At 44.6% G+C, this 17,962-nt stretch overlaps 1 protein-coding gene across 4 annotated transcripts in view; it reads left to right on the top strand.

The window, feature by feature from the left end:
* Positions 1 to 9,843: 9,843 nt before the first annotated feature.
* The window catches only part of LOC147100759 (protein polyglycylase TTLL10-like), a 50,035-nt gene continuing 41,916 nt past the window's right edge, over positions 9,844 to 17,962 (top strand). For 3 of the 4 annotated variants that reach the window (XM_085967302.1, XM_085967304.1, XM_085967300.1), the window contains exon 1: positions 17,534 to 17,619. The gene's annotated coding sequence lies outside the window, so the exon portion shown is untranslated. Of the gene's footprint in view, positions 10,042 to 17,533; positions 17,620 to 17,962 lie in introns of those variants that run through there. The other variant, XM_085967301.1, reaches the window with a different exon arrangement.

Raw genomic sequence — 17,962 nt, 5'->3', positions numbered from 1 at the left:
CGATATGTTCAGCACAAATGTCTTCTTTACCAACCTTCTGTGGCGAGTTTAATGGGCAATTAATGTGCAAATCCAGCAAGCTCTTAAAAATCACGGGGAGGCCAAGGGTGAGATTCCGATTGTGCAAAGCAAACGGTGGAGTGGCGTAAATCGATCAGTAAGTTCTGGAAAATTCACAACTCACAGCGTATCTCTCAATCCCCTGGACTTGCTGGTCGGTTTGTGCATTAATAACGGCCTGTGTCACTAAAGCGTCATTATTTTTACAGCATAATCCGGCCCAGTGATTATATTGGCTCATCTGATTAATTGAAATGTGAATATTAAACACGATTTGTTGATATTCACCGCATGCCCTCATTTCTTAATGTGCTTTTATAGGATGATGCTGCAGATGTCGGGCTGTGTTTCTGGGCAGACCGGTAAGATGTCCACCCGCTTGATGCTAGCGCTTGTCTGAACTAAGGGCCCCTTTGGTTAAGGCAGTGAGCAACTGAGCTAATACAGATCAGAGACGTCCCAGGTTCAGTCCTCAATCTGCGTTGAATTAGTTGATCTCACCCAGAACAGCAGTAGGGATGCTGCAACTGGCCCCGGTGGATCCTGGGCTAAGGAGGGGGTATGGTAGCATAGTGGTTATGTTACTGGACTAGTAATTCAGAGGCCTGGTCCACTGATCTGGAGATATGAGTTCAAATCCCATGGCAGCTGGGGGAGTTTAAATTCAATTAAATAAATCTGGAATAAAAAGCTAGTATCAGTAATGGTGACCATGAAACTATCAGATTGTCGTACAAAACCCATCTGGTTCACTAATGTCCTATAGCAAAGGAAATTTGCCATCTTGTGACTCCAGACACACAGGTTGACTCTTAACTGCCCTGTGCCACTTGGCTGTATTGAAGAAGGTGCCAGCTCACCACCACCTACTCAAGGGCAGTTAGGGATGGGCAATAAATGCCCACATCCTGTGAATGAATTTTAAAAAGTCAGCCATGATTCCCACCCCTGAGTGATCCCAGCCATTGAGTCCTTCTGAAAAGTGTGTGTGTGTGGACATTGGCTGAGAATAGGCACAGGTTCAGCCGCGATGACCCTCCCCACGGTCAATTAGCCAGCCGGTATTGGCTGTTTTGGCTGACACAGGAAGAATGCCATTTTGGGAAAGGTGCAGAATGGCAGCCAGTGCCCGTGGAGCCACAGCCCAGCAAGAGTTGGTGCCCTCAGGAGGAGGGGGTGGGGAGCGGGGGAGAAAGGACTGAAATTCCACAGGGTTTTATTGTAATAAGTTCAGCATTACAAAAATAGCTATTTTATTCCATTTTAATGTGAGAATATTGCAGCAAATTCACAATCTGAATGTTTCTCCTGCACTTCATTAGAAGCCACTTCACCAGAATTTAAATACCATTTATGTAATAAAGCAATAGAATTGGGGTTTAAAAATATAGTCAGGTGGAATATTTGAATATTCTATTTCTTACAGTTTCATAGAATTAAGTCGGATATACAGCACAGAAACAGGCCATTCAGCCCAACTAGTTTATACTCCACTCGAGTATCCTCCCGTCTTTCCTCATCTAACTCTATCAGCAAAACCCTCTATTACCTTTTCCCTCCTTTGCTTGTCCAGCCTCCCATTAAATGTATCTATACTATTCGCTTCAACCACTCCCTGTGGTAGCGAGTTCCACATTCTCACCACTCTCTGGGTAAAGAAGTTTCTTCTGAATTCCCGATTGGATTTCTTGGTGATTAACTCAAATTGATGGCCCCTAGTTTTGCTCTTCCCCCCCCACAAGTGGAAACACTCTCTCTGTGTCTACTCTAACAAAACCTTTCATAATTTTAAAGACCTCTATCAGGTCATTTCAATTTGTTAGAGAATGCTTTTTCTTTTCCTTATCAAGGTGAGGGTTGTTGGTGTTGGGGAATGGAACTCTCTGCATTTCAAGTACACGGTGTCAATAACAAGCACATGCAGGTGATGTGAAGCACAGTCAGATGCAGAATAAAGCTCTCTCTACTCTGCCTTACCTCAAAAGATCACCTCCTACTGCACCAACGTGACATTTTTTTTTAACTATCCCAAAAACGGCCTTTTTATGTAAAAATTACCAATTGGGGCCAGCTTTATGCTGTAAACCATGCACACTGGGAACGGGATCGAGACTAATTTCCCACGGGAGTCTAACAGCCATTGGATGCAGGAGACTCTCATCCAATGGGGATTTGAACTCTGGTCCCAGAGGTGAAAGACCCGTGTCTAGCACATTGCACCAGCCAGTTCGAAGAATACAGCCGCGATTTTGCCAGTGCTCAGAGGGCGGGTTTGGAGGCGGGTCAGAGGTTAAATTCGATTTGATTGATGGCAGGTTCCAATCCCGCCGTCAACGTGCCTCCAAACAGCTTTCCCAAGTGTCGGGTCCCCGATTTGCGAATGGACCCGACACCTAGCGGCGAGAAGTGGATTAAAGGCTATTACCTGCCTATTAACAGGTAGTTGCCAGTAGTTTTCAGCCTGTTTTTTTGATTTTCCCGCTTCTGGGTCGGGTTTCCCGACGTCCGGACACCACGCCAGGTAAGTGTGTCATGTGAGTCTGCTGTAATGTTTGCGGAATGATGACAGCTGCAGAAGTTGTGTGAAGGATCCAATGTTGCACATGGTGAGTTTCAGAGCAAAGAAAATATTAGTTACTGCATTTTTAAACCATTTATTGATTTCTTTATCTTAGACGTTTTTAAATCCAACTATATGTCCAGTGCCACCTCATTGGGAGAACCTCTCTCACCAGTGACAGATCGCTTCTGTCACCTCACCTGCAGCCACCATCTATTCCAGCCTATGGAGGAAGTCATTGGAGAGCCTGGGTGCAAGAGTTCACCTTTGTGCAGTGATTGTCAGTGTTTTCAGCACCTCAATGCTGTCAAACACTGAGAAATCAACTGTCAAAATAAAATTGTGCGTGGTCCCTTTAAGGAAACCGGCAGATGGCGCGTCATCAAATAATGTCATCAGACCTGCTTCCTGTTAATTGGCTGGCAAGCCCGCAGGGCGGGCTTAACAAGGTCAATCAAGGTAATATCACGTCTGTGGAGCGGAAGCAGCTGGGGGCGAGACCGGAACCCGGAAACCAGCTGACCCGCACCCAACCCGACACCGATGACAAAATCACTGCCTCCAGCTTCAATCTGCTGTGTGTGGGTGGCAGAGCTCATTTCAACAGACAGAATGTTAAAGTAAGTCAAATAAAATAGCGGACGTCAGGAAGGACATTTTTGGTGGATTCAACAATGAGCAAGGGAGGAAGCATTGAATTTTTTTAAGCTATTTCATTTTTGGACCCTCTTTCACCCCTTTTCGAAGAGGGAGAAGCTCCGTCTGCCACCTGCCATACCCTATCTGAGAGGACAGACAACAACCTATTACTAAACCTCGACAATACTATTCCGTTATTGGCTTCCAAGAGTGCATGAGGGGATGACTCTGTCTCTCCTTTGGGGGAGGAGCCCAGGTTCCACTCAATCAGTTTCCTCATATTGCACAACAAAGTAAAAACTCATCATATGGGGAGTTCCGGGTGGGAACCTGAATGGTGTGTCAGCTGTGGCTCAGTGGGTAGCACTCTCACCTGCTGAGTCAGAAGGTTGTGGGTTCAAGTCCCACTCCAGGTCCTTTTGAGCACATAAAGCTAGGCTGACACTCCAGTGCAGTGCTGAGGGAGTGCCGCACTGTTGGGAGGCGCCGCCTTTCAGATGAGACGTTAAATCGAGGCCCTGTCTGCTTTATCAGGTGGATGTAAAAGATCCCATGGCACTATTTCGAGGAAGAGCAGGGGAATTATCCCCGGTTTCATGGGGCCAATATTTATCCCTCAATCAACGTCACTAAAACAGACTATCTGGTCATTATCACATTGCTGCTTGTGGGAGCTTGCTGTGCACAAATTGGCTGCCATGTCTCCTACATTACAACAGTGACTACACTTCAAAAAGTACTTCATTGGCTGTAAAGCGCTTTGGGATGTCTGGAGGTTGTGTAAGGCGCTATATAAATGCAAGTCTTTTTTCATGTAAAGAACACTTTAGGGTGAAAAAATGTTTGACGAGCTGTTCCATTTGTCAAACCTGTAACCGCTACCGTAATCTTTTAGAAATATGGCAAAAAATGAATGTCTTGCATACCCAAAATTGTCTGACATGCAATCTCTTCCAAAATGTTTTGGGTCAGATGTGATGTTGAAGTGTTTATGCATATCTTGTTCTTCAAGTGTTGCTATAAATGCTCTGAATCCACCCCAGTGGGTGAACACAGGCAACTGCATCTTATTGTAAATTTGCTTCCAAGCGTTCTGCAATATAAATGGCATGTCAGATTAGGAGGGGAACATTATAATGAGTTACAGCAACTGAGGAGGACGTCAATATGATGAGATGTAGAGATCAGAACACTATAGAGTAACACCACTGCATGATATGGGACCATAAGGTGTGAAGCAATACCAAAAGAGATTCAACAAGACATCTGTCACCTTTCAGCGGTAAGAAAGCTGTGGTTTTTAAAATCTTGGAGACTGCTCTGTCCAGCTTCCCCTTAAAACCACAACAGTCATAGAAGCATACAGCACAGAAGGGGGCCATTCAGCCCATCATGTCTGTGCTGACTATTTGAAAGAGCTATCCAATTAGTCTTTCCTCATAGCCCTGCAAATTTCTCCTTTTCAAGTATTTATCCAATTCCCTTTTGAAAGCTACTATTGAATCTGCTTCCACCGCCCTCAAAAATTCTCCTCACTTCCACCCTGGATTTTTTGCCAATTATCATAAATGCGTGTCCTCTGGTTACTGACCCTCCTGCCAATGGAAACAGTTTCTCCCTATCTACTCGATCAAAAAAAACCTCATGATTTTGAACACCTCTATTAAATCTGCCCTTAACCTTCTCTGCTGTAAGGAGAACAATCCCAGCTTCTGTAGTCTACACATGACCTGCAGTCCCCCATCCCTGGTACCATTCTGGTAAATCTCCTCTGCACCCTCTCCAAGGCCTTGACATCCTTCCTAAAGTGTGGTGCCCAGAATTGGATGCAACACTCTAGCTGAGACCTAACCAGTGATTTATAAAGATTTACCACAGCTGCCTAGCTTTTGTACTCTATTTATAAAGCCAGGATCCCATATGATTTTTTTTAACAGCCTTATCAACATGTCCAGCCACCTTCAAAGATTTGTGTATGTAAAGCCCCAAGTCTTTCTGTTCCGGATCCTCCTTTAAAATTGTATCATTTAGTTTATATTGTCTCTCCTCATTTTTCCTTCCAAAATTTATGACTTCACATTTCTCTGCATTAAATTTTATCTGCCATGTGCCTGCCTATTTCACCAGTCTGAAGTCTGCTATTATCCTCCAAGCTTTGTGTCATCTGCAGACTTTGAAATTATAAGAACATAAGAATTAGGAGCAGGAATCGGCCATACGGCCCCTCGAGCCTGCTCCACCGTTCAATAAGATCATGGCTGGTCATCGACCTCAACTCCACTTTCCCGCCCGATCCCGATATCCCTTGATTCTTCTAGAGATCTATTTATCTCAGCCTTGAATATACTCAACGAGTGAGCATCCACAGCTCCTTAGGGCAGAGAATTCCAATTATGCCCCCTATACCCAAGTCCAGGTCATTAATATATATCAAAAAGCACAATGGTCCTATTACCGACACCTGGGAGACTCCTCTAGTCTGATAAACAACCTTACACCGCTACTCTCTGCTTTGTGTCTCTTAGCCAACTGTCAAGTGTCACATATAATTAAGGGATTATTGAATAAGATGTAATTTTGGAAATGAACCCTGATGCATTCGAAACCCCCTAAAATTATAGTTTGATAATGATCTTTTTATAACGGATAGCTTGAATGCTTGAAGTTGGGGCATTAAAGTATTCAAGATTCTAAACGGCATAGATAAGGTAAATGTCAATGTGCTAGAGTTTCCGCTTTGGGTGGAATTGGGAAATTGCACCCAAAATGTGCTTCAAATTGCACCAGTTAGACTTAAATTCTCTGCTAAAATTCATTTGTATAATCTCAAACATAAAATCTTCCATGAACCAATGCAATCGGGCAGCGTAATCGAAGGTAATTGTTTCCTTATTTTTTCTTTCCTTGATGTATTTAAGAGGGGTAACCTGGTGTAGTTTTATTAATACAGCTGAAAATGGGTTTATCACCAAAAATAACTATTTTAATAAGAGTGTCCAGTCCTCCACCTGATTTAAAATCACAGAAAATGACTTTAAAAAATATACTGAACTACTTAATGGTGGTGTACACTAGTTAGTTTCTTAGTAAATTAAATATGTTTTGATGTGAAAACACTTTTAAGACATGCCGACTAGTGCCTGTGCGCCTATGAAAATGAGCGCAATTTGAAGAGCCTTCCCGAACCAGCAGAATCGTTGGAATCTCGCAATGTCGACCTGGGGGGCGTGGCCAGTTTTGTGGGCGGGACCTGATGCGAGCGAATTGAATCTTGAACCAGAGTGAAAGATCGAGGAAAATACAAACGTAAGTGGTTTTGGGCGTAACTCACCTACTTTTTGAATTTCCCCGATCATTTCTCAGATTGTGCTGGAATCTGGGCGCAAAGCTAGCGGAAGCTTCCCGTCCCCTCACAATGGGCCAATAATTCCGGTCCCAACGCGTGAGTACGGACGGTGTACTCACGCGTGGGCCCGTTGGAAGTGCCGGATTTCAGCATGCACAGCGCATGCGCGGGAAACCGGCATTTCCTCTCCATCGAACTAAGGGGTTAAGAGGTCCAACGCGTGCGCGCAGGACTCTGCGCACACGCATTGAACTTCCTTCGTTTTGACAGGTTTGCGCGTGTGCAAGGGCCTGGACTTTTTAGAAATGAAAAAAGGAGGCGTAAGGAGTGGATTCTTGAAGGTAAGTGGTCTATTATTTAAAATTATTACATTTTTTCCACAGCTTCATTGTTTTTAAGGACGTTACAGTAAGGTAAGTTTATTTTTAGACCCGATTTCGTAAAAAATTATTTTTTTCAAAAATGTTATTAATTGTTTTAAATAGTTTTTTAAAGTTATTTATAATTTATTTAATTATTGGGATGTTTTTTTAAATTTTAATTAAAGTTAAACTAGTCTTTTGGGCGCCCGTACTTTTCATGAGTTTGACAGTCTTTACTATCAAACTCATGAATGAATTTCCCCTCCCCTGATTGGCTGCAGAGTGCTCACCTGATCCCAGCCAGCACATCGCACTAACTACACCGCTGGATCAGGTAAGCATATCGCGCCGACATCTGAACCGGGCCTGTGACAGGAAATGCAAGCAGGCCCGGGCTTCAGATGTCAGCACGCAGGGTGAGTGCAGATCGGGGGCTTGCACGCGCGGCAAGCACCCGATCCTAATTTCTGGCCCAATATGTTGAACATAGTCACAGATTCTGCAACAAGAAGCCATCGTCTCAGATTTAGAAGAGGGACAACGTAGCTCTAAATACTTTACGTAGAGGGTGGTGAATGTACGGAATGGGCTGTCCAGGGGAGGCAGTGGCCGCTGATTGTGTCAGTAAATTCGAGAGAGAGTTGGTTAAGTACATGGAGAAGATGATAACGGGGCATGAAAGATATTGTGGGATGCGAGATTTCTTAGACACTGCGAGCAGCCAGATGGATGAGGAGGACACAAAGAGCCTGCAAAGGAATAGAGACAGGTTAAGTGAGTGGGCAATACGGTGGTAGATGGAGTATAATGTGAGGAAATGTGAGGCTATTCACTTTGGTAGGAAGATTAGAAAAACATAATATTTTTTAAATGGTGAGAAACTATTAAATGTTGGTGTTCGGAGAGATTTAGGTGTCCTCGTACAGGAAACACAGAAAGTTGGCAGCAGGTACAGCAAGCAATTAGGAAGGCAAATGGCATGTTGGTCTATATTGCAAGGGGGTTGGAGTACAAGGGTGAGGAAGCCTTACTACAATTGTACAGGGCTTTGGTGAGACCACACCTGAAGTGCTGTGCACAGTTTTAGTTTCCTTATCTGAGAAAGAACATGTGTGCCTTAGAGGTGGTGCAACGAAGATCCTCTAGATTGATCCCTGGGATGAGAGGGTTGTCCTATGAGGAGAGATTGAGTAGATTGGGCCTATACTTTCTGGAGTTTAGAAGAATGAGAGCTGATCTCATTGAAACATATAAGATTCTGAGGGAGATTGACAGGGTAGATGCTGTGAGGTTGTTTCCCCCCTGGGTAGAGAGTCCAGAACTAGGGGTCACAGTCTCAGGATAAGGGATCAGCCATTTAAGACTGAAATGAGGAGGAATTTCTTCACTCAGAGGGTGGTGAATCTTTGGAATTCTCTACCCCAAAGGGCGGTGGATGCTCAGTCGTTGAGTATATTCAAGACTGAGGTCGATAAATTTTTGGACTCTAGGGAATCAAGGGATATGGGGATCGGGCAGGAAAGTGGAGTTGAGGTAGAAGATCAGCCATGATCTTATTGAATGGCGGAGCCGGCTTGAAGAGCCTTATGGCCTACTCCTGTTCCCAATTCTTATGTTCTTATGGATCGCAATGCTCTTTTCCTGTCCTGTCCATTCTGACGTTCCTATGAATTTATTTAGGAAATTTTAGCTAGGAGTTTAAATTGGTTTTTATTGTTGTTACTGCCTCGGGAGGAATCTAAGATGGAAGAACTGATTTCTGCCGCAAACAATGGAAATAGTAGGGCATATCGAAATGTTTCTGTGCTGTATGAGTAAATGTTTTTTCTTCCCTGTTTGCTGTTTTGTGGAATGGTGCGAGCTCATACCAGAAGCATGTTTATAATGTAAATTCTATAAGAATGAGTATCAGTTCCATTGCATGCTAGACATGTCATTTCACTTAGTAGTCATCTATAGAAGGCAGTGTCCCAGTGAACTTTGAACCCAGAGACACTGGTTCACAGGGGAATCCAAAGGTCTTCTGTAGGCATATTAACAGTAAAAGGGTTGTCAGAGGAGCGGTGGGGCCGATTAGAGACCAAAATGGAAAACTATTGGTGGAGGCAGAAGGCATGGCTGAGGTACTAAATGAGTACTTTGCATCGGTGTTTACCAAGGAAGAGGACTTTGCCAAAGCTATGGTAAACGAGGAGGTTGCTGGGTTGCTGGATGAGATAAAAGGCAGGTACTGGACAGGCTGACGGTAATTAAAGTGGATAAGTCACCCGGACCGGATGGGATGCATCCTCGGTTGCTGAGGGAAGTAAGGGTAGAAATTGCAGAGGTACTGGCCACAATCTTCCAATCCTCCTTAGACATGGGGTGGTGCAGACTTAGTGGGCCAAATGGCCTCCTTCTGATTCTATGATTCTGCCGTTACAAAGGACACTAGGCTCCCTTACCAATGCCAGCAGTACTTGTGATGATGTCTTTTACTGTATTGAACCTGTATTAATAACTGTCCAGGGACCAGGTACCCTCAATAAATAAATCAATGACCTGAATGTTTTATTCTAATGCAGTGTCTTTAGTAAGTACAGATGCTGCCTGACCTGCTGAGTGTTTGCAGCATTTTCTGTTTTTATTTCAGATTTCCAGCATCTGCAATATTTTGCTTTTGAAAAAAAAGAAAGACTTGCATTTCTATAGCGCCTTTCACAACCACCGGACGTCCCAAAGCGCTTTACAGCCAATGAAGTACTTTTGAAGTGTAGTCACTGTTGTAATGTAGGCTTTTAGTAAGCAATTGGATACAGCATTGTCTCTCCTGTGTGTTCTTATCCCTTTCCTGTATAAGGTATGTAATTGACTGCGCTCAGTACTGGAATAGAAAACAATTGCACAGCAGTGAACTACCAAGGGCCAGCTCGGTTGGTAACACCCTCACCTCTGGGTCAGAAGGTTGTGGGTTCCAGCCCTATCACAGGACCTGAGAATATAGACTGGACTGCCCTTTCACTGCAGGACTGATGGGGAGCTGCACTGTTGGAGGTGCCGTCCTTTGGATGAGACGTTAAAGTCACCGTCCAAAAGTAAGTTAACTGGTCATTAATCTCATTGTTGTTTGCGTGCAGAACGATTGCTGTGTTTGTTGACATAGCAATAGTCACGTCACTTGAAAGTAATTGTATGCAAAGGACTTTGGAATGTCCTGTGTCCAGGCGCTATATAGATCCAGCGTTTATTTAATCGGGGGCAGAATGAATGAAGCACAGCGCGGCGATTGAGTTAAATCTTAAGAGGAAAGCTCCTCCAGCAGTTAGTGGTAAACATGGCGCGGTGCTGAGCATACAGACCCAAAGGTCCAAGGCTCGATGCTCGGTCTGTGCTCCGTTAACCCATCTCAGACGGGGTAGTTGGATGATGTAACTTGTTCTCAGCACCACTGAAATGAGGAGGTGGGGGTGTGGTGGTAGAGCCAGGGTTTTGAGTCCTGATTCATATCAAGTGACACTGTCTGGATAGAGCGTGTGTGAGCGGAGGCTCAGTCAGACAGGATCATGCTTGACTGTGATGCCCTCCCAGTTGAATAGCCCACCAGGACTCACTGTCTAGGCAAATTGGCACTTGGCTGAGGCACTTAGTTTTCTAATTATAAAAAAGAAACATGGCAACGATGAAACAAAGCTCAAGAGTTTCGGTGACTGTAATCACAGTGTATCGTTACTTTAAAGCGCTTTGCAACTTTTGACTAACGTCATGTTCCCTTCACTTTCCCCCCTCATGTTTTTGAGTTTGAATTTGAGACTCAGTTCAACAAACAACAACAACTTGTATTTATGCAGTGTCTTTAACGTAGTAAAACGTCCCAAGGCGCTTCACAGGAGTGTTGTAAAACAAAATTCAACACCAAGCCACATGAGGAGAAATTAGGGCAGGTGACCAAAAGCTTGGTCAAAAAGGTAGGTTTTAAAAAGCGCCTTAAAGAAGGAAAGAGAAGTAGAGAGGCGGAGAAGTTTAGGCAGGGAATTCCAGAGCTTAGGGCCTGGGCAACAGAAGGCACGGCCGCCAATGGTGGAGAGATTGTAATCAGGGATGATCAAGAGGCCAGAATTAGAGGAGCGCAGATCTCTCGGAGGGTTGTGGGGCTGGAGGCGATTACAGAGATAGGGAGGGACGAGGCCACGGAGGGATTTAAAAACGATGATGAGAATTTAAAAATCGAGGCATTGCTTAACTGGGAGCCGATGTCGGTCAGCGAGCACAGGGAGTGCAGTCCAATAGGCATAATTACCGTGGGTTTCATTGGCAGTTTGTGATAATGAAGTATCTTGGTGGGAAAATGGTAGCAGAGTGGATCTGACAAATTAGCACTCGGAGTTTTGAGTGACAGGAGCGGCTATGGGGAATTTGGATGTGAAATTTAGTGACGCCGGTAACATTAATGGATGGAATTAATTAATTTTACAGGATGCAAAATTGTGCAGAGTGCACTGACCTCCTTGCCTGAATTCCTGTTCTGCACTTCTGTCTGTACCAGAAGCAATAATTCATACAATCTACTAGAAATATATTGAAAATATTAAAATAGGATTCCCCTTTTTAAAGTTAAATGTAACATAGATTATTTTGCAGAGGTGTATGGACAGGTTCTTTTAATTTTAAAATACATCATAGAAAAGTTCCACCCCCATGTAAATGTTCTTCTCCCATACTTGTTGATGTGCCAGCAGACTTAGAGGGGAATGTGACCCAGGTATTATTAAAGGCATGGACAACCTGCAAGCAGATGGTGTGTTTGAGGTGATTGGGGTCCAGTAGGACTGGGGGGCCTCCCGTATAAAGGCAGCGGGGGGTGAGGTGAGTTTATCAATCTGCTGAAATCATTTCAGCACCTGTAATATTCAGTGCAGTGAGCTCGGTGTTACACAATGCCAGTGGACTGCCATCTGATGTTTGAAAGGATAAACTATGGGAGTAATGGGGTTTTTTCAGTGCTGGTTAAACCAGTTTGATCAAAGAAAAGCAGAATGTTCTGATGGGTGTGGTGGAGCGAAGAACTCTTTGTAGAACTAAAATCGATACCTGGAAGTTGTAGGAACCTTAATTAAAGGTTCACACGAATGCCATTAAAGGCCCAGTCATTAACGCGTTTCCTGGCAGCTGTCTATTTATACGTTCTTTTTTGACTTGGCAAGTTTAAATTTAAACTTCTGTTTCTTGCCACTCTGGGGTCAGACCCAGAGCCTGAACGCTTTAAACAATCACTGCCCCATGTGGCGCTGTGAATGAGTTGTGTAGATAAGTGTTACTCACCAAGGAGCACATTTTCTTCCTTAGAAAGAAAACGTTTCTTATGTGCTTATTTTGGTATTTTAACTCCCCAATCAAAATGGCATCCAACAACGATTTGCTCCCTTTGAAACTCAAATGTGACTGTGTTCACTACAGAAAGCTGGCCAGTCAGGACTCACCTGGAAGTATGCTGTTTTCACACCTGGTTGGCACTTACCCAGGGAAACTGATAGAGGTGCCAATCCCAGTGTTGGAATGAGCAAACTTTGGTGGCAATGAACCAGTGAAGATTTCATGAATGTCACCCTGAAGGTCAACTCAACTAGTGCTTAACGTTAGCCATTCTCATCCTGTCACATTCTCATTGTGTCATCTGGGGTTCAGTCTCAGTGGGCAGCACTCTTGCCTCTGAGTCAGAAGGTTGTGGGTTCAAAGTCCCACTCCAGGGACTCGGGCACAAAAATCTAGGCTGACTCTCCCAGTGCAGTACTTGAGGGAGTGCCGCACTGTCGGAGGTGCCATCTTTCGGATGAGATGTTAAACCATCTGCTCCCTCAGGTGGACGTAAAAGATCCCATGGCACTATTTCAAAGAAGAGCAGTGGAGTTCTCCCTGGTGCCCTGGCCAATATTTATCCCTCAATCAACTAAACAAACAATCTGGTCATTATCACATTGGTGTTTGTGGGAGCTTGCTGTGTGCAAATTGGCTGCCGCGTTTCCTACATTACAACAGTAACTACACTTCAAAAGTACTTCATTGGCTGTAAAGCGCTTTCAGACATCCTGAGGTTGTGAAAGGCGCTATAGAAATGCAAGTCTTTCTTTCTTTCTTTTCCTCTCCAACTTCCATTGTTAGCTCTTCTGAGTTGACCTAACTCCTGGTGTCAGAGACCCCCTCAACCATCCCAACTCCTGGTGTTAGCCCTCCTCAACCAACCGAACTCCTGGTGTTAGCCCTCCTCAACCAACCCAACTCCTGCTGTCAGACCCCCTCAACCATCCCAACTCCTGCTGTCAGCTTCCCTCACCCAGACTGACTCTCGAGGTCCCCCCAACACAACCCCGTGACCGCAGCTCACACACTCAATTGAATGAACTTACAAATGTCCCATCGTAATATGGAAAGGAATGGAATATCTGAGAAGTCAAATTATAAGTCAAATCAAAATCAAATCAACTTTTATTGTCATTGTTAGTGCACAAGTGCAGTACAACGAAATGTAGGCTTGCGGCTCCCGAGAGTGTACATTTAAATTAAGACATTTAAACATTCAACATACATTTGGCTTGTAATACATTAACATAAACATAACCATAATAAAGTGCATTGGCAGATGTGCAGGCTTTAGAGTTTATTTGTGGAGTTCAGTAGGATGACAGTCACTATTTTAAAATTATGAACGAAACAAATGAAATGAAATGTTATATTAAGTACCTAGGATGAAAGCTCCCCTTTGAAGTAGTGCCATGGGATTGTTTACATCCACCTGAGTGAGCAGACGGGGCCTGGGTTTAGTGTCTCATCTGAAAGATGGCATCTCTGACAGTGCAGCGCTCCCTCAGCACTGCACGGGAGTGTCAGCCTGGATTATGTGTTTTAGCCATCTAATGAATGAGGTTATGGTTGATTTTTCATTTGCTCAATGGACAAGTGACAGAAATTTACCAGGCCCTATTTAAAGTTCCAGAAACCTCAGTACTGATAATGCCAGGAAAACAACACAATTCACAGCCATTCTGGGTGTAAAATAAAGGTCCATCAGTGTTTTAAATAGAAACCTGTTATCTTTCTCATTCCACGAGCAATGTATTGCGTGGAGATGGCCATTTTGCAATTAGCATACAATAGTATAGCTAAACTGGTTTGGACAGGACTATTAGCTACAACTTGGCAGAGAAGTGAAACACGTGAGGCGTCTGTTGAGATGAGGAAAGCGAAGCCTTGGTACTGCTCAGTGAATGTGCTGAAGGAAATTCCCCTAAAAGATGTCACTTAATGACTATGTTTATCGCTAATCAGCACTTAATTAAAGCTAATAACGTGGCATGTAGAGGAGAGATCATGCTGATGAAGAGCCTAGTCAGAACTGAGCATGGGTCAGAGATAGAGCTATAGCACTTTAACCTCTGATCCCTGACCTCTGCTTGTGTGGAAAGAACCTCTGCACCATCAGTGGAGCCTTGCAGTATTATCCTAATTACATAGAAAATGAGGGAGTGGGAGCAATGAGATTGATCATGCACCCTTTATTCTCTCTATGTCTAATTGTGACCCTATCTCCACCCGTTCCCCCTTCAAGCATGGCCTGCCCCACTGGCATTGGGAATTAACCGTTAGGTGCCATTGTTAAGTTTTTTTGAATGATTACATTTAAATCTGGCCTTTGGGTGTTATCTCTAAACTCTCTGAGCTGTGAACTCATGAACCCCCCGAGGTATCACTGCTTCGCAAAGCATTTGGCACCTACAGCCCCCCCTCCCCACCTTCCCCCAGCACAGTTTCTTACTGGACCTTCAATTGGGTGGGTAACCTAGCAGACCTGGGCTCCCCTCTCCCTCCCACTGGAATTGCACCCTAGTTTCTCTCCCCTCCCTCACCAATCGAGGAATTTCCAACCCCAGAGTCGAAGTTTGATTCCCGATCCTCGAATCGAGGGTTGTTGTGAGTTGGAAGTAGTGCAGAAGGACAATTTGCCCATTATTTTGCCCGGTAGACTAGCTGGGCAATCAGATCCTCCTCCACAGTCCTTTGATTGTTTTTCATCTCGCAAAGCACAACCCTTCCTAAAACATAACTGCACCATCTTCAAGATCTTCCCACTGCTCTGAAATCCACCCCCTGCCTGGATATGGTTCCATGGGTCCTGCTGGTACTTCATCCAAGTGACCACTATATATGAGTCTGGAAAAGATGTACTGGCAGGTGTGAGATTACAACGGGAGCCTGCTTCTGCCCACAAACGGTAACTTGACAAGGTATTTCCTGCAGGGGTCACTGGACAGGCACCAGGTGTGAGAGCCCCAGGGTGATTTCCTTTCCACGATAGCAAAATACTGCGGATGCTGGAAATCCGAAATAACAACAGAAAACGCTGGAAAAACTCAACAGGCCAGGGCAGCATCCGTCAGACGAAGGGTCTTCGACCTGAAACGTGAACTCCATTTCTCTCTCCACGGATGCTGCCCTGGCCTGCTGAGTTTTTCCAGCGTTTTCTGATTTCCTTTCCACCTCTTCCTAGCCCAGCAGCGCTAAAGCGAATTGACGTACCTTAGTGCAGCTCTAGCTAAGTCAGAATAAACTGGAAATTAAAGCTAGGACCTTACTGGTCTGGGTGCCTCAGTTCCACAACATGCAGTGTTTTTAACCAAATAAGCCATTGGGTGGGGGTGGTGGGGTGGCAGGGTTGAGCTTTTATCCTCCAACAATAGTCTGCTTTTAAAATTCTCATCTTTGTGTTCAAATCCCTCCGTGTCATCGCTCTCCCTATCTCTGTAACCTCCGGCCCTACAACCCTCCGAGATCTCTGCGCTCCTCCAATTCTGACCTCTTGCGCATTCCTGATTTTTATCGCTGGCGGTTGTACCTTCAGCCGCCTGGGCCCTAAGCTCTGGAATTCCCTCGCTAAACCTCTCTGCCTCTCTTTCCTCCTTTAAGACCTACGTTAAAACCTACCTCTTATTGTTCTAATGCCACCTTACGTGGCTCAGTGTCAAATTTTGTCTGATAATCGCTCCTGTGAAGCACCTTGGGGACATTTTGCTACGTTAAAGGCGCTATATAAAGGCAAGTTGTTGTTTCTGGGACCCTTAATCTGCCGCATTGCTGATGCTAAGTTTACCCTGTTTGCGTAGCAGGAAATTACATTGAAAAGTCAGTGGCCTAGAAATTCGATTGCGCCTGAAAAAGGGGCGCTCAGGGGGCGGGGCACGCACTACACGTCCCAGGCTGCACGTTAAATTCGTGCTGGGACCTCATTCAAGTGATCCCAGCGTGCAGCCTGTGCTGTTCATTGGCTGCACGCCTGTCTGGGGGGTGGGGCCAGAAATCGGGCTGCTCTGACGCCACTTAAAGGCAGCCGGCACCACTTAAAGGGGAAGTGCATGCTGGCTGCAAACAGCAGGGAAACATTCTGAACACAGGCATGGTTGCATGACCTGCAGATCTTGACCCCAGGTTCTTCGTTGCTCCTTTGGAGGCACTGATCCAGGCAGTGGCGAGGAGGAGGGAGACCTGTTCCGCGCACACCCACCCACCACCCACCCTTCCGGCAACACCAAAATCATCTTCTCAGCAGTCAGAATTAAGCTTTAAGTTAGGCAAAAGGCCAAAAAAAAACATACACAAGTTAACCAGCAGCCTCAAATGACCAACCAGCAACTAATCTCCACGTAGTCTATGAGCCCTTTAACATAGAAACATAGAAGGTAGGAGCAGGAGTAGGCCATTCGGCCCCTCGAGCCTGCTCCGCCATTCAATGAGATCATGGCTGATCATCCAAACTCAGTACCCAAGTACCCAAATAGTAATACTCTAGGGTTAAAAACAGAGATTGATAGATTTTTGTTAGGCAAGGCTATTAAGGGTTACAGAACCAAGGCGGGTAGATGGAGTTAAGATACAGATCGGTCATGATCTAATTGAATGGCGGAACAAGCTCGAGGGGCTGAATGACCTACCCCTGTGCCTATGCCCTTTCTGCCCGTTATTGCCACGAGTTGCTGGGCGAGTTTATCATGTAGTGAGTCAGGCACTGGGGCAGCCCAATATCAGAACATGCAACAGGCGTAGGACCCTTATCTAAATATTTTAATTAGCCATTTTAATAGTTCTGCCGTGCACCCTGGACACCTACCGATCAGGCCGATCCAATATGGTGGGTGATGCTCTTCCAGCTTGTAGTGAGTGCGCACCCGCCATATTGGATGCTTGGCCACCTGTCTCGCGCCTGAAAAACCGGACATGCACGCCATCGAATATCTAGCACTACTTTTGGAATAGTTCCTAATAGAGCTGGTGTTCAACTCCTTTTTTGAAGACTTGAATATGGCAATTAAAGATAATTATTTAACATCTATTTGATAGAAGTGATCCCTCATCGGTTACTGAATGAAGTAGGGTCACCATTTACAGTTCAGATGACCAACTTTTGAGGACCTCTTTAATCTTCTTCACAAAGATTTGTGATTAGATAGGTATTCAGTAGCTGGTGCTACAATTATAATTACCTTTAGCTACTCAGCAGTTGTTGCCTGGTAACAACAGTTGTTTACAGTGCTAGGGAAAATAACGATCTTCATCAATTTGCCAAACATCTACTGTGTGAGCAGACCAAGTACTCTATTTCCTGATATATTTGTCAAGCTGCGATTGTTGTAAGTACTTTGCAGTGCTCCATGGCTGGGATGGGAAAGTTTAATTAGCAAGTGTGTTAAGTAGCTTACGCTGAGTTATGCTCATGTATTAATTTGTTGGACTTAAAGAGACATCAGTAGCTCTATTGTCGATTACCTTGGGCTGTTATTCATGTGACATCATCATGCTTAGTCTTTTTAATGTGCTTCAAACTCTTCGCAACTTTTTTGGTTTCTTCAGAATGAATCTCAAACACCGCAGTGTGTTTTTCTGCCTACAATGAAGTATGTGGCTCAGTGGGTAGCACTTTTGTCTCTGAGTCAGGAGGTTTGTGCTTTCAAAACTCCCACTCCAGAGACTTGA

The sequence above is a fragment of the Somniosus microcephalus genome, chromosome 25 (genome assembly GCF_052327205.1).
Source record: "Somniosus microcephalus isolate GS21.2 chromosome 25, FLI_Smic_1.0, whole genome shotgun sequence".
In the NCBI taxonomy this organism is placed as follows: Eukaryota; Metazoa; Chordata; class Chondrichthyes; order Squaliformes; family Somniosidae; genus Somniosus; species Somniosus microcephalus.
This window is presented reverse-complemented; position numbering and strand designations above follow the sequence as displayed.